Source organism: Xiphophorus hellerii, chromosome 5 (assembly GCF_003331165.1).
Source record: "Xiphophorus hellerii strain 12219 chromosome 5, Xiphophorus_hellerii-4.1, whole genome shotgun sequence".
Classification (NCBI taxonomy): domain Eukaryota; kingdom Metazoa; phylum Chordata; class Actinopteri; order Cyprinodontiformes; family Poeciliidae; genus Xiphophorus; species Xiphophorus hellerii.
Window position 1 is genome coordinate 29,612,569 of NC_045676.1, and position 17,975 is coordinate 29,630,543.

General features: G+C 38.5%; 1 protein-coding gene across 1 annotated transcript in view; it reads left to right on the plus strand.

Annotated features, from left to right (window-relative positions):
• LOC116720071 (protein ELFN1-like) overlaps window positions 1–17,975 on the plus strand; it is a 121,516-nt gene that overhangs the window by 42,120 nt on the left and 61,421 nt on the right. The window contains exon 2 of the mRNA XM_032563094.1: window positions 2,670–2,761. The gene's annotated coding sequence lies outside the window, so the exon portion shown is untranslated. The remainder of the gene's footprint in view (window positions 1–2,669; window positions 2,762–17,975) is intronic.

Below are 17,975 nucleotides of genomic sequence, written 5' to 3' on the forward strand. Positions count from 1 at the left end.
AGGCCTGATCTCTGCAATAACTGAATCTGTGTTGATTCTAGATCGTTCCTCTTTAGATCCAAAGATAATTTCAGTTTTGTTTCTGTTCGTTGGACTGGAGCACAAGTGCAGATAAGACTGAATAACACTCACCCATCTGTCACCAAAAACAAACCACATAAAAGTCCAGAATGTCTGTTATCGTGTTACTATTTTCTCGGGTTTCTTTCTTTTTTTACGTCCAACGTGTTTTGCTTGAACATTTTTTTTAAGAACTCTTAAGAAAAGTATACATATAAATGCAACATTTGGAGAAAAAAATCTGCTCCAAGAAACAAGATAAAACCCAACTAGCTCTCTTATTCCTTACCTAATTGATCTTGAAACAATATATAAAAAAAGGTGAACCATCTAACTTATCTTTTAATTTTGTCGGGTGCTTTATTTGGCTTGAGGGAACACATTATGCACATTTTTAATCTGAATAGTAGGAACCTTGGAACACAACTGCACTACATCTGTCCAGAGTCCTGCCTGTGCTCATCTACATCCCAAAATATTCAGGTCCCATGGAAACGAGGCATGCTGCAGATTCACCATGCTCATCAAGCGTGCCCATGAGTGTGCTTCTATTTTAGCATTTGGATATTTTGCAGGGTTTCCATTGTCATGTGTAGCATTTTAGAAAGACTTTATGTAAGAAAATGAGATTATCTTATGAAAAGTAGTTTCACCTGCTCATTCAAAATGCAAAAGTTTTAATTCCCTCCAAGTTTTTCTCATTGTAGTCGGTCACCATGAGAAAAATTCATATACACACTCACGAGAAACTTCAAATTTATATTCATGAATAGAACATTTTTAATCATGTCTCATTTCCCTTCCACTTCACAACCATGTGCTACTACAGTGGAGTCAGATAGAGAAGTTTGAACCGCTGAATGTGGTTAAAGCTGCAGTAATAAACTTTTATTTTAAAAAAATTAAAAAAAAATTTTTTAATAATTTTTGAAACAGTCATCAAGTAATGACAGTGTGGTATTAGACAGATAATCTGTGAAAAATAAATCAAATTCTTCTGCCTTCTCCTATTGCTGACTACAAACAACCAATCACAGCCAGGAGGAGAGTCTTAGCGCCTCCTCCTGGCTGTGATTGGTTTGGCGGTGCATTTCTTCAGACGGCTATAGAAGCACGCTGAGGAGGTGGAGAAACTCTATCATGTTATACTGTCACGACATGATGACAGTTTTAACAAGTACATATATATAAAAAAGCTTTTTTTTTTTTTTACCCCTCCAGGGGGTCTTTTTGTGGGCTCTAGTGTCTCTTATACGAAAGTAGGCTGACAGGAAAGATGAAAGAGAGGAGGGAAGACATGCAGCAAATGTCGCCGAATCCGGAAGTCGAACCCGCGCCGGCCGCGTCGAGGACTCAGGGCCTCCAAATATGGGTCGCGCTGTCCCCTACGCCACCACGGCACGCCCCTAAAAAGAGCATTTTTTAAAAGAAAAGTTACATACTGCAGCTTTAAACAGTGTGAACGCTTTTGTACGGCGCTATATATTCTGACTTTCACACTCAAGACAATTTGTTGCCCCAGTTTCACCTCTTATGTGATGCCGATCATCTCTGATCTCCAGCTCCTGATTTGAGTGTGTTACCACACACACACACATACACCCCCACACGCCTACACACACCGCAGCGTGACAAGGAGCAACAAAACTACAATCAAATCCTTATTTTAGGATGAAACAGATCTCGCTTCTTCCTTCTCCTCTCACCTCTCCTTTCTCCCTGCTCCACCTCAGGCTCCTTTTTTTCGCCTTCTTTGCCAACACAACTCATCCATTTTGAGCAAAAGGCCGACCAAAAGCCCTTACGGTTTATTTCTGTGGCTAAAAGAAAGAGAAAGAACAGAATGGTTTCTGGTGAAAGGACGGTTCTGTGCGAATCCTCATGGTTTGATTGAAGTGAGCCCTCATTCTTTTGAGCTTATGGTCTCTATAGTGATGAGGAGGCAGCTGGGTATGAATAGGAGAAGGTGAACCGACTGTCCAGATGACAAAAGGAGCAATAATTGTGACCCGAAGTCGAAGCGTGTTGGTCTTTCTCAGCTCAGCAGAGGTAAATAAGTTCTTGTAGAACAGGAACGTCCTTCTAGTTAAAAGAAAAATAAAACGCGACAATATTTTCGTCTTACTTTTATAGATAAGAGAATATTTGACACCTCTAACAACTATCGTGTTTTGCTTTGGTTTTTAATAATGTTTTTTGTTTTTTTCTTAAACCTACACTCAGAAAAGAACGTAGATATATTGCGTTAACTGATCACAAGTAATCAATTAAACTTGTCCAAGTAAATTTATTCAGATATGTTTAACAAACGTAAATGAAGGAAGTCTGACAAACTGAATTTGATTACACGTAACAAATTAATTCTCTTTTTTAAGTTAAAAGCTCAATTCTTCTTCCCCCCCCCCAACATATGTAAAACCAAAAGATTTGTCTTCAAATGATGAATTTTATTAATTTTTTTTTTTATTTTACATGAATGTGAAATGCCAACACACAGGCCAGTGTTTGATACAAGATTTAGTCCTGATAACAGGGATTCGCTCGTTATTTTTATAGTTAATCATAATCCAGTTTAAATTAAGTGAATAATTTGTGTTATTTTTTTCCAGACACCTTCCACAGTGGACCAATCCTCAGTCCTGCTGTAAACTCAACTTCCTCATCAACACCATTATTCTAGCGGAACAAAGCAAGAAGCAAAGTAAGTTGATGGATTTTTTTCTTTTTTTTTAAATCACTTTTTCGATTGTGAAAGTTAAACTTTCATCAGCTGCTGCACATCAGATAACAAAAATTCTCCATTTTCATTCTGAATAAGGAGCGAATGTGTTGGAACATCTGTTTCTCTGCTGCCGGTCATTTCTCCTCTTGTGCTTTTTTGCGGTTTGAAGTCGTTTGTAGCAGCCAGTGTTGTATAGTAACGAAGTAAAAATACTTCACTACTTTACTTAAGTATATTGTGGAGTACTTCATACTTTCCTGGAGTATGAAAATGTTTGATGACTTTCACTTTTACTTCACTATTTTTCCGAACTTAATTGCGTACTTTTACTCCGATACATTTTCAATGTGTGGTTTAGTTACTCGTTACAAAAAAGCGAGAGAGAGAAACAAAGTGTTTTGACCCCACCTACTGATTAGCAAGTAGCAAGCAGGCTACCGAACAAAGTCCGTAGCCTGCTTGCCTGGGCTTGTTCATCACCTCCAATAGGATACACCTGTTTCGCTTCTCCCATTGTTGGGGAAATCAGAAATCCGAACACGTTACATTGGGTGGGAGGGACGTACAGAGAACAGTGCTGCCCGCACTGACGCGGCTCAGGGATTACGTGACACGCAGCGCCGTGCCCTATAATGCACTGTAAGCTATGTAATGTGTTTTGAGGCAATTGACCAAAATCCCGGACAATTTTTAAATTCCCCCCGGACATCTTTTTAGGTCTGAAAAGTAGGACATGTCCGGGAAAAAGAGGACGTCTGGTCACCCTAGTTCAATGGGGGACAGAAGCCATAGCGATAGCAATTTAGACTAAATTTAACGAATATAGGAAAGGCATGCAAGTTCAAAACCACAAACCATTAACATGTGCTACTCTTTAAAACTGGAACAATTTATTAGCAGGTTTCATTTTGCCTGCACTTGGTTGGGTACATTATTTTATGTTTATTTGACAAGTTTACCAAAATATCAGACATGTCATTCAAACTTGCCTTGTTTTACTTTTTACTTGTACTTTTCATTACATTACTTGAGTACATCCATTTTTACAGTAATTTCCATACTTAAGTACAAGAAGTTTCAGATACTTTAAGACTTTTACTCAAGTAACATTTCAGTCAGTGACTTCGACTTTTACCAAAGTCGTATTTTGGAGAGGTACTTGTACTTTTACTTGACTCTGAGATTTCAGTACTTTATACAACACTGGTAGCAGCCATGTTTTAATTGGATAAATAATGCAATAATAACCACCAGCAGGAAGTGGCTGAGTTGCTATGATTTGATTCGGAGCCATAAAGCGCCGTGTTTTGTTAAAGTCAACCGACTCAAACAGGGATCAGAGCTTCCAAGAGTGGTAACAGGATTTTTAAATGAAGTCTTCAGACAATAATGTATAATTAAATAAAATGAAGCATAATATTTTAAAATTGTGAGTCCATAATCTACTGAATGAAATAAATATTAGTTAAGTACATGTGAAGACGTTGCTGCGTCATTTTCTGTACCATGTGGACAGTGATTGTCAATTTGAAAATACCTGTGGACCACAAATGGCATTTTTTTAAATTAGAAATTTAAAACCAGGGGTATTTTATATTTTCTGTATTTATTGAATGTATATTTATTAATCTGTTAAAACTAAAACCGGTATTTTAATTAAATATATTTTTATGTTACAAAATGTACACGTTCTACACTTTTTTGATCAACTGTACTTTATTTTCTAAAAATTTTAAAATATATATATTTTTGGATTATGGGTGAGTCTTTAAAGATACTTTCTGTATTCAGCCATGTTTAATAAATGAGTGCACCCAAGTCTGGTATTGAGTAAAATTAACTTTTTTTTATTGTGATCCTGTTTAATATTACGTTATCAAAATGAAATCAAAACATCTCGGTAATAAGAGACGAATACTTTGGACTCAGCCGAGCTTTTGCCTTTTCTGAATTTTCTGTGTCCCTTTTAAAAGTGACAATTATCTCCTTTTACAGGATTTTATGATAACTTTAATTGGAGAGAGACGGTATTTCTGGGCAAATAATCCTCAAGTGGACAAAATCTGCTGTTCAGGAGGCAGAGGACTGAACCAAGCTGTCCTTGTAAAGAAAAACGGTAAAATGCCAAACATCTCGTTGAAAGTGGCTTGCCAAGAAAGATTTGAAAACAGTTAGAGGTGAAAAGACATCGAATCAGGTTCCTTTGAGGAAAAGAGAGATGTCAGGAATCTTGTGAGAAGAGAGGGGAACCAAAATATAAAGCTGTGAGAAGAATCAGAAAAAAATACTTAATTAAACTCTGTTTCTGTTTTATACACACACACACACCAGGGCTATAGACAGCAACGAGTCTGGTTGGAAAAGCTACTTGATTTCTCAGTAGTGCATCTAAACACTGAACATCTCCCTGTGGTTCATCGACGGACACACATCAGGCCCGTATTGTGGTCTAAACCAATCAGAAATAGTGACTGGCCGTGGTCCAGTTGTCAATGTGCATGTCTACATTGTGTGCTGTAGTGAGACAGAGAGAGATGAGCAGCAGTAGCTGTTTCCATCGACCACGCAATCACACAAATCGGACAAAAACAAATTTGCTTAATGGAAACGCGCCAATTTAGAAAAAAAAACAAATTTTTGATCCATTTTTGTGCTAGAATGAGGTGATCTTCAGGCTGTCTCGCAACTGCAATGGAAACATTGTTTTCGCATCACACAAGTCACGAATCAACATGACTTGTGATGCTGTTACTGCTGACGAAGAAGACGACAGGAAGTTGCTGGAGGATGTCCGATTTAACGACTTATTACGTGAACGAACTTATTCACATGCAATTTTAATTGTGTTTCTTATTTAAATACTGCAACTGCGAAATTGTGTTTTTCCGACATTAGCAGTACATGAACAAAGTTTTGCCCACATTTGGAGTGGAAACACAGCTAATGATGGGAATAACATCGTTAAAATAAACGGCATTGCTACCGCCGTTACTTCTTTTGGCAACGATTAATCTAACAAATTCCTTTCTCTGTTGCAACAATGACTTTCGTGCTGGTGCACCTAAGGAAAGCAGCTAGGCACAGTGTAAGAAGTTACTCTAGCATCCTGCATGACTTTTTTTGTCTTTTTTGTACAGCACAGTACAAACTGCATAACCAGCACTAAGACTGACTCAGATCAATTAAATCCAAAGTAAAGAGGTGTCTCCCATTCTCAGTTTCTGTTGCCAGGTTTAAGTGCAGTGGTGACCTTATGACCTCCACTCCGCCATGCAAGCACTTAAACACAATTCAAACAAAGCAACACCTTTCAAGGACTTGCATAATTAAGTCATAAGCAGTCACTGAACCATAAGATGGGTGCAAATGCAAGACTGGTGTGGGAAAACAGAAGGCCCTGGATGTTTGCACTCTGGGAGCAATAAGGGGGACTCTGACACTGACATGAATGGAAAGTGACTGATTGTGTGGTGAGTTGAGAAAAGGACGAGGATTAAAGGCTAACACATGTTGGCTGTCATTAGCTTCTAATCGTTTTAGCTTAAAGATGAACTTTCTGAAAGTGAAGTCATACTTTACTCTGTCAATGCTTTTACTGTACTTGTGAATCTGATGATACAGCATTGGTTCATTTTCTAAGTCAGGTCAGTGGTTACACGGTTAGCAAAAGTGCAGTTCATTTTGATGATGATTTCACCCTTTATTCCTTTTGATTTTTTAACTCTCTTATGGTATTTCAGAACTCTACCCCGGGACGTTTTGTACTGCAACATGTCATTAGATGCATTTCCATTCACTGTAGAATTGCGCAAATTAAAGTTACGATAATGGCCAACATGGCAATTTTGAAAAAACTAAAATTTTTTGATAAGTTTTTGAGCCATTATGAGGTGGCTCTTCATCTGTATAGAAATAGATGAATTTTGCAAAACTGCAGTGGAAATTCTTTTAATTCGAATTAAATTAGTCACGTAAATAATCATCGGGAGATTATAAACTATTCATGTAAGTCTAACATGTATTGTTTCCAATATAAACGGTGTATTTGACTTAACTTGTCTCCTTAAGACAATAATAGAACTGGAAACTGGTCAGTTCTAAGTTGTAGTTGAGTTTCAAACTTACAGGTGAAATTTGAACCCAGTCTGACCTCAATTACAAGTCAGTCTAACTACTCACCAAAATATCAGGGTAGAGTGCATGTGACTTCAGCATGCATCAACTTTTCATTAGAGACAGAAGCCTCACCTGGACTAGTGAGATAACTGAAGAAGTCTGCTTGTATAATATATCACTGGTTTTGTTTGGAATCAAAGTATTTTTGAAATGCATTGAATTAATGGCCTATTGTCCCTTACATGACAAGTGACTACTCTGAATAAAATAGTGCAACTCTAAAACACTACATTGGTGAGTAGTAAAGGATGGAGGTTGCTAATTATTCTCCTAGTTGATGCAAAAAATATCACCTTAAATCTTCTACTTTTTAAATCCATAAGTAGCATACCTAAAATACAAACACTACGTTTCCATTATACTTAGCAAACGTGTCTGTATACTGAAATGTCCTTGTTACTGTGCAGCTTTGGGTTTTTTTTGGTCTTATTTAATTTGCTCACTCTCTCCCTGCCTCTATACCTTCTAACGCTGCATTCCATTCTTTTATTTGCTCAGAGCAAACAGTTATTTTCTTTGTTTGAGACACGCCGCAATAAAATAAATCTTGATTAATGTATGCAATGTAACGTCTGCGGATGCAGAAAAGAGGAAGTGAAATGTCCTTGTTAACCATTAAGATTGCTGGATCTTTTTCTGCACAGCGCAATAAATAATTCTGTTATTTATGTTTTTTAAGTGAATCCCTTTAAATAAATCAGTCCTGATTCCTTCATTTGTGACCTTGATTACGGTTATTCAGTTATTTTGTACTTAGTAAAAGGAAATCTTCAGAAAAAAAGTAACATTTACAATGCAAATAAGACTCTAAAGATATTTTAGAATGTTTATGCCATTTTAGCTCATTTATGTCACATTATGTTACTTTTTATTTTAGAGTGGATGTAAGAGAATGAAACAAAAAGAATTGGTGTGGTCATTTGTGTGTGGGTCAGTTACAGGGGGTGGAATGTTCGGTGGTCATATTTACACTTCAATTGCCAAACCAAAAAAAGTTGTATGTAAAATTCACTTTTTTGAGCTTTACATCATGTTATAATGTTATTCCCTCATCAAAAACATAGCTGGAGTGTTGCTTTGATTCTTCCATGTGTGTTTGAGAAACCCTTGAATCTCCCTTGGAAACCATCCAGCTGTACCAAAAACACCTGGGTGGACTTAGCTCCGCCTTCAAGGACGAAGCTCCTCAGGGCTGCAGATGCCTCACAGAGCATTCTTCCAAAGCTGCGCATCTGAAATCGTTGCTAAAGGGTTAATAAAGGAACAATGTTGTGACGACTTCCTGAAGGCGGAGCTTCAGAAAGAGGAGGAGTTTTTAAAGAGACAGAGGCCAAATTTCCAGGCGTTAAATTATGAAGTCAACTTTCTTTTTTTATAGCAGCTGACAGTAACAGTTACTTGATTGTGCCATAAAATGGCACTTCATCCCTGGAATGTACAGACTACTGCCCCTTTAAAGTTACAGCTGGCTTTAGGTGCTGTACCCTTCCGCCACCACAGGGGAGCAGTAAGTAGACGGGTGCTGCTATTTCTAGCAAATACATTTGCTAGAAAATAATGAAACTTTGTCGTGTGTTATTTAAAACATCTAACACTGAATTCTTTAGTAACTTTAATGTTAAATCCCCACAAAAACTTCAGGATAACGCCTCATTCCTGCATATCCGGCGCATATGTGCATTCTTGTGTACGTGTGCAATTTCGCTGTCGATAATAGAATCTTAATTGGCTGATTAGGGAGGATTAAGGTCATTGATTGGATAGAGCTCAGGGCTCACCTGCTGTTCTCCACATCTAATTGGCCGGCTACCCAACATTTCAATGAGCGGCTGGGAGCTGCAGCAGACGAGTGTTCACACATTCACACGCCGACCGCTGAAAGGAAAGCACTGATACGGATAAAGAGACTAGCAGGAGATGAGGGACGGGGGTTAGGAACAGAGAAGGCGGGATCACGGCTTTTCATCCATGTGTCTGCGTCTCTCTGGATGACAAAATAAAACAGTCTGTCAATCACGAGGCTGGATGAAAACATGTCTGAGAGCCCAGGTTGTGTGTTTGTCAGCATGCACACACTCGCACTCGGGCTGTGGGTGTGCGTGTGTGTGTGTGTGTGTGTGTGTGCGTGGGGGTGTGTGTGCGTGTGTGTGTGTGTGAAATATGATAACTGCAGCAACAGGATGTGTAAGATGACACCAGTGATTGACATTAATTTATCCTTCCGTTTACATGAGTGGGTATGGATTTTGTGAAAGTCGGCGTCAAATCGACTGCATGATTTTAATTCGAAGAGTCGTCTGTGAATTTTTGTATTTTTTTTGGACAAGTACAGATTTAATGTGCAAAGGCACATGTCAAATGGGGCAGTATGATGTAAAATGAAAATTTTGGAGCTTTACATCATGTTATAATGCTATTGCCTCATCAATAACATGCCTGGAGTTTTGCCAAGATTCTTTCATGAATGTTTGAGAAATCCTTGAATCTCCCGTGGCAACCATTCAGCTGTGCCAAACAGACAAGGTCCAGCCTTGTCTTTGAAGGCGGGACCTAGCCCCGCCTTCAAAGACAAGGCTGCTGTTCACAGAGCAGCTCTACCCTGCAACTCCCCCACTCAGCTCCTTCAGACTAGCCAGCACCAATTAGGAAACACCTGGTGGAACTGCATATATACGAGCTACTTCTCGATAAAACGCTGGTAAAAACGTTGCTCTACACTTGACAGAAGAATAACGTTGTGATGACTTCTTGGAGGCGGAGTTTCAGAAAGAGCAGGAGATTCTTAAAGAAACAAAGGCTCAATTTCAAAAATATTATTTCAGATGTTGTGTATATTTGAAATATACAGCATTTTTATAACAACTGAAGGTAACACAGTTATTTGATTGTGCCTTTAGCCAAGTATTGTGGTTGCCTTGAGTGTGTTTTCCTCAAATGAGTCACTGAAATCTATTTGATTTCAGCGATTTCCAAACCCCACAATGGGAGGGGTTTGGAATTGCCCCTCCCACAGCTGTGTGTCTGTAGTCACACAGACACAGACTGTGTGACTACTAAGGGAAACCCGGATGATGAAGAATTATCATTAGTGCAGAAAATGCTCTCCATTGCTGTGGGAGGCCGGCACATACACATCACTTTTATGGCCATGCACACAATGTGTTTTCAAAAACGTCGAATTAAAACAACTGATGCATTGCAGTGGAGGTATTAAGACCTCTTGAGGTTTTTCACATATTGTCTCCTTGCAACCACAGACCTCAGTGCTTTTTATTGCAATGTGTGATAGATGAAGCGGTGCATATTTTTGAACATTAAAATAATGGTACATAGTTTTCTTTTCTTTATTTTTTTCTTCTTTTTTTTTTTTACAAATGCAACTCTGAAAAATGATGCATTGCAAAAATGCTAAATCTTACCAAGTATATTTTTAGCCTGGTTTCTAGGACAAATGTCTTAGTACACCTGAAATAAGACAAAACTGACTTAAAGGTAACTTTTCAGCAATATATAGGAGATTGTTTTAAATCGACTCCTTAACATTGATGAAAAAGTATTTGTTCCACCGGAGGATTATTTCACTCATAACATGGACAAAATGTTTTAATGTAAGATAAATAGTATGCTGCTTTTGCACTAAACTCTAGACTAAAATGTTGACACTTCTATGTTTGTACCGTCTTGGCTTTATTACTCCTCTGAGTATGTTGTTCTTTCAATAATCAATTGATCACGATTCATCCTATTAGTTCTTTCAGCCGTTATGAAGACAATTTCAAAACAAGTATCAATTATTGTTTCTTAAAATGGAAGAGCGACTCCTCCTCTGCTCTGCCGGCAACAACAACAACAAAAAAAGTGTTTCCAGTTTGCAGACAAACGGCTCTAAAGCCGTATGTCTACTCTACAGAAAATTGTTCTGTGGTCTAAGGAATCCAAGCGTGAAACTCTTTCTGATAATCACGGACGGGGTGACCTTGTCGCTAAGCATGAGAAGGACAATCAAGCATCGGCGCACTGCTAAAAAGCAAGAATCCGCGCCATCTTAAAAGCACAATAAACTATGAACAAAAAAATGCACATTCTGAAGCCAGATATATCCTCATCCAGATGATGACTGTTCCAGGGAAGTAATTTTTTCGTCTTCTTCTTCTCTCTGCATAAAAATGTTCAAACCACTTTTTTTTTCTTCTTCTTTTTTTTGTACACAGACGGAAATCAAAGTGCGCAGCTCAGAAGGATGCTTCAAGCCACAGGTCGCGTCGACGGAATGTTATTTGACCGCCGCTGCGAAGAATTAAACTTAAACTCATCCGGCGGTTTTAACAAATGGAGCTGGGAGACGTGGCCCTCCCGCGCACAGAAGGAGAGCGGCGCTGAGGAGCGCGACAGACGTAACATATGTCCGTTTCGGAGAAGCGAAACCACGCAAAAAAATAAAATAAAATAAAATAAATCCTTGTAAAAGCGCAAGGTAAAAAAAGAAAAAAGTTCAATTGATCGGCTTGGATCAGACAGATCCAACTGACCGATAAACCAGCGCAGATTTCTCTGTAGATGCGAACCAGGAGGAAATAGTGCGGCGTCGTGCGTTCAGACCCCAGCAGGTGTAGTGCTGGTCATTTAAGTGGAGTCGTTTCATTTCATAAGTTATTGGGGCCACAGTCAGTGACTTTCGTCACTACCGAGAAAAAGTTCGATGCATTTATCTGCGTTATGTGTGATGGGATCTGGAATCATGGTTCAACTATGTGAATATTAACCAAACCGCATTAAAATGCGGCTAAATAGCCTAATGTTCATATGATTATAATTTGACGGGTAAAAACAGAACATGACCGATTTTTTAAAACGCTGTCGGTCAAAATGACCAAGAACAAAAAAAGTCTAACGCGACCTCTGCTTCAAGCTGCCTCAGACTTTTGATGAACAGAAATGTTACCACTTTGTTCTCTAGCACTATTTGAACAGAAAGATGAAATAGTCTGCCGGCTCATAAATGTGATCTGCAGATGATTAAAACCATCACCAAGGAACGTGTTCAAGCTCTTACTTACACACACGCACACACAAACCTTACCCTTACCCTACCCATTACATACCTAACCCTAACCCTACCCAAAACTCAATTCACACCTTAGTCCTAAATCTGACCCCTGGCCCAAAAACAGCGTTTCCCCTTGTGGGGGCCAGGCTTCGGTCCCCACAAGGAGCAGTGTGTCCCCACAACGTAGTATATGTCTGGAAAATGGTCCCCACAAGGTATTAGAAACAAATGCACACACACACCCCACACACACAGCGCTTGTATACGTATTTACTTGGGTCTTTTGCTCAGCGGTTGCGTCATACTTACAGGGTGAGAGGACAAGCCCTACTCAGCACTTTAGCCACAGCCCATTAATGCACACGCACACACGAGTGCACACCCACTTAAACTCACACACATTTCAGAGGGCCGCTGTCACGCTCTGCTCTGCCGGCTGGTCCAGCAGAAGGAGGTTTACACAGGCAGATGAATGTCCAGTTCAAACCCTGGAAGTTCTGTGTTCAGATTCACTGTAACAAGAAAAGTCCCTAAATCATTAAATAGCTGGAAATGGAATACATGTGTGGAAGAATAATAACACTGGATATGAAAGAAAGTGTGTTTAAAAATGGTGAAATACTTCTCCTCACACTCTGAAGGTCCCCATGACGTTACATAGTGAATGTGAATGAAGTCACGTTAGCCACATTTCCATTACAAATGCTCACAAATCACACCTGAGGGGAATGAAATTTCAGCGTCACGCCTCACGTGGTCGTTTGTGTTAATCTTTAAAGGGGAATTATTATGTAAATGGACTTTACATTATGTTATAATGTTATTCCCTCATCAAAAACATAACTAGATTGTTGCCTTGATTCTTTCATGCATGTTTGAGAAATCCTTTAATCTTCCATGTTAACCATTCAGCTGTGCAAAACACCTGGGTGGACCTAGCTCCGCCTCTGAGAACAAAGCTCCTGAGATCCAGTTTCCGAGCTTCTGCCTCACAGAGCAGCCCTCCAAGCAGTTCCTTCAGACTAGCCAGCAGCAATTAGCAAACATCTGGTGGAACTGCAGCATCAGCTGAGCTCATTACAGGAGATCCCTCTCAGTAAAACGCTGGTCAAAATGTTGTTAAAGGGTTAATAGAGGAGCCATGTTGTGATGACTTCCTGAAGGCGGAGTTTCAGAAAGAGCAGGAGCTTCTTAAAGAGACCCAATTTGGAAGCTTGAAATTACAAAGTCAAATTTCTTTTATGTCGCATTTTGATATACAGTACAGACCAAAAGTTTGGACACACTTTCTCATGAATTCAATGAGAAGGTGTGTCCAAACTTTTGGTCTGTACTGTATATATAACATTTTTAGAACAACTGAACTTACAGTGGCTGCACAATGGTGCAGTTGGTAGCACTGTTGCCTTGCAGCAAGAAGGTCCTGGGTTTGATTCCCGGCCGGGGTCTTTCTGCATGGAGTTTGCATGTTCTCCCTGTGCATGCGTGGGTTCTCTCCGGGTACTCTGGCTTCCTCCCACAGTCCAAAAACATGACTGTTAGGTTAATTGGTCTATCTAAATTCTCCCTAGGTGTGAGTGTGTGTGTGCATGGTTGTTTGTCCTGTATGTCTCTGTGTTGCCCTGCGACAGACTGGCGACCTGTACAGGGTGAATTCCGCCTCCCGCCTGGAACGTAGCTGGAGATAGGCAGCAGCAACCCTCCCGACCCCATTACGGACAAAGGGTGAACAGAAAATGGATGGATGGATGGATGAACTTACAGTTACTTTCTTGTGCTACAAAATGGCTCCATGTGCCTGGAAAATACATAATACTGGCCTTTAAATCATCTTTAATCAGTTATCTTCTTATGTGGTTAATTGCTTTTCTCGTTTTTGCAAGTGCACCTTTTATGAACCACAACATACTCTCATACTCTCTGACTGAAAAACGACTTATTTTATCCTTAGCTAAGCTGGAATTACAGTGTCCTGTTTTTGGAATTGAAAAATAAAGCAGCTGTTTCTAAAAGCCTCCCAGGATTGACTCAACAAAAAGAGAGAAAGAGAAATGGCACGATTCAGATTCAAATTTCTAAGCATCGGGACTTTTTTGTCATTAATGTGATACTAATTAACAACCTAATTTCTAATTTTGTCTGGCTCATTGTAAATTTGATGAGCCTACAAAAGTCACTGATAATTGCGCAGGGAATATTTGTGTACATGTTTGCATGTGTTATGTGCATTCAGACTGAAAATAGCACAGCAATTAAAAAGCAACACAGGGGGTTTGCTGGTGTTGTTGCCGCTTTACATTCTTTGAAGATTAACTGGGATTCGCTGATTCTGATGTGGCTCCGTGTAAAAGTTACTTGAAAGCATTGACATAGAAATAATGCTTCTTTACTTCAAAGAAAAACTGGGAGAAAAAACCAACAAACCTATTTCTGATGAACCAATAAATGCATCAAAGAGAAAATTAATTCATTGTTGAAGTGGATCCAACCATGTACTTCATTAAAGATCAGTAGAACTGGATTATATTTCTTTTATATATACATATATATTTGGTCTTGTTCTAGTGCAACTATAGCTTTACTTTGATTTGATCCAATTGTTTTTATAGAGTTAAACCCATATGTTTACATACACTAAACACAAAGAAATTTTTTTTCTCACTAACACAAAGTTAGACCGTTTGAGGTTACCAAAATAATTTACATTTACTAAAGACATTCTTTGACAAGCTTCGCCTGTTTCTCCTTACAAGGACAAGGATGAATTAAGGATGTATTTATCAATTAACTAGTTAATTTTAAGTTAATTGATCTTATTAAATGATGAGGGAGTGACCACTTTCTTCAAAGCTCGAGTTTTCTTTTGCATGAAAAGGGTCGACTTTCTTTCCATGACATAATAGGCAAAATTGTTCATAATATGCTGAATTGAACAAAAAAGAAAATCATGTAATTTTGACATTATTTTGTGTCAGTATTTAATACAGACTTATTCAGAACATTTTGGGTTTTCTCACATTATTAAACTTAGACATATTTACAAAATGTCTAAGATTGTGAATATAAAAATAAAAGATGAGTGTTTGTATTTCAAAATGGAACCATGTGAAGTGCACTTTGTAGCAAATAGCAGATTCTATTTGGACCATTTCTCTGGTATGACACCGCCATCTTTATTTCTGTATCAACTGGCCCTCTTCTGGATGGTGGACAAACTACAACACTGAAAGAAGGTTTAATAATCAATCCAATCGATTATTAGTTAATCGATTGGATCTAATTTTAATCTAATAAGCCATTAATTGACAGTTAATTGTAAGTTGATTAATTGTTTGCATCCCTTGTGTAAATGACTCAGGTTTACACACGCTTCATCTTTACCAACATATTTTCTAGAGGGTTGAGGTCAGGGCTCGGTGCTGGCCTATCCAAAACATTAACTTCGTTGTCTTGTAGCTATTTTGGGTCAAATTGGATACACAAATAAATGCCAAGGAATGATTGTTTGCTATTTTAAAAGAACTGAAAGCCTTGTGCTATTTTTCCAATTACTGTGACACAAATTTATGTTGGTCTATCATGTAGAACCCCAATTAAAAAGTACATTTTCGAATTTACAGCAACTAAATAAAAAGAGATTCCAATGTTCTAATACTGTTGCAAGGCAAAAATATTGTCCTTTTTTCCTGTGTGCACGTATCTAGAATTAACAAAAAGTTGAAGGCATAAACATCTGCATTTCTTGTCACTGTATTTTATTTTGAGTTTTTGAGTTGCAAATAGCAACTTGAACTGACCAAACACCCCTTCCTAAATATTAATGAAAACAACCTATTTATATCCACAACCAAAAGCTCAATCTCCAAACACTACAAAGTGGAAAAGCACACACTCCCCCCCGTTTAAAAACCCATGACTATAAACCACAGCAAGCCACTTTACATATCCAGTTGACAGACGTTTGCAAATGTGAGCCTCTGAAGACTGCGAGCTGCAGAATTAGGAGAAAACATCACTTGTACATTATGTAGAAAGTCTATTTACGCTCACTGTTAGGGTATCTGAGGTTCTTCAAAAATCCATGTACATCATACTACAGCCTGGGGGTGTAGTCAAAGCCCTCTTTATACTGTTAATCAAGTTGCCTGTACAGAACAAGACGGTATTTCATCCTCAACGCTTCCATCTTCTCCAAAGGAAAACGACTTCTAGTTCTGAGTAAATGGGAGCAGTGACACGGATAAAACAATGTTTGTTTGGTCATTAGAGATTATTTCAGCATTTGTCGCATTTATACTCTTAATGATCACTCATTTTTCCCCCCCGCTTTGTAAAAGAGTCAACACACTGTTTGATTCGAGCCTCACATTGTATAAATGTCACTGACCATTAATCAGAATGCAATTGTAATTGTTTTCTTAATTATGTTCGCATGCTTTATTAACTCTACTTGACCTTTTCTCGGAGCCGGTCGTTTATGCACAAACATTCAATGTGTGTTTTTATGACCGTTCAGGCTCAGACCAACTTCAGCACCAGCCATGTTTTTTTCCCGTTTGGCTTTCTCTCCGCTTCCCTCTCGTCTCTGAGCGCTGGCTAGTAGTTGAGTTATACCCCGTGCTGTCTGCTTAGGTTTAAAGGTCCTATATGTACGAATGTGCATATTACTTTCCCTTGGATGCACTCCCTAGCAGGAATTCTTGCCCAAAGGATTATTTCTGTGAACTATAGAGTGAAATTGAGACCGTAAAAATTGCTCAGCATTCAATATAATTGAAAGCTGAACCTTGGCTGCTGTGGTTACGTTTTGCTGATATCATGTTTGATATCAGAAGCTCTATTGTTGCAGAGACTTAGGAAACAGGAGGAGTTATCAACAGCAGAAAAAGTCAGTCGTGGGTTTCTACAGTTGTTAAAGATTTTGGTGCCCACTTGCAAAAATAGATAAAGGAAATTAAACAATAAAATCCAGATACGCTCTCTCTGGATTGAGAGAAAGTATCAATCCAGGTTCTGATACTGAACCAAATCACATTTTCCAAACATGTTTTTTTTTTTGTTTAGTTTTTTTTTTGTCATGCTCGTTGTTTTGAAGTATCAGTTTTTATATCACACACATATGATTGTAAAGTTTAAAAACAATCAATAACATGCCTGGGAACACTTATCTTTAGTTTATAAATCATGTCTTTTAAAAAAAATACCATATTTCCATACTCTTGGAGTTGGATTGATTGAATTTGTTCCCAGATACAGAAAACCAATAAATTCAGTGACCAGGACAATGGCTGATGAAAAGGGTGGTGGTCCTAACGTAGTGGACGCTGTGTGCTCCAGCTGTTTGGGCAACCACATCTCAGAGGGGAACAGTTTTACCTTTTCAGCAGTTCAAAAGCACAGAAATACAAATAAAACATCTAAACTGTATCATATACTGGCTATTATGTGGGTTTGTGTTAAATTAAGCATCATTATTAAAACGTCTAATGGCTATGAGGTGGACTCTGAGGAGTATTTAGATTCCCCTTTGAAGGTTATATATCTACTGTATTTAACATTAGGTAACAGAAAACTAATAGATGGTGTGTAGCTTCTAATGAACATATTTAACCCCGAAGTGTTTCATGTCTGTTGTTTTATGGCATGTTTAGAAGTGCATGCAATAGTTGGTAAAAAAAAAAAAAAAAAACTCTCTGTTTAGATTCAACAATTTACTTCATTCTTTCAAGTTCTGCCCCTCTGTGCACTGGCAATGAAAGTTTGATAGGACATGCATAGCATGAAGGAGAAACGTTATATCAAAGAGAGCTGGTTTGTCAGTCAGTTCAAGTCCTGGCACTCGCAGGTTTGCACAGTTCGTATCTCTTGTTAACCAAAACAAACTGACTAGCACGGTGCCTTTGATCACCTGAAGTCCACTACAGTCTTTGTGAAGACAGAAGGTACAGAAAAGCTGCTCAGCCAACAGCT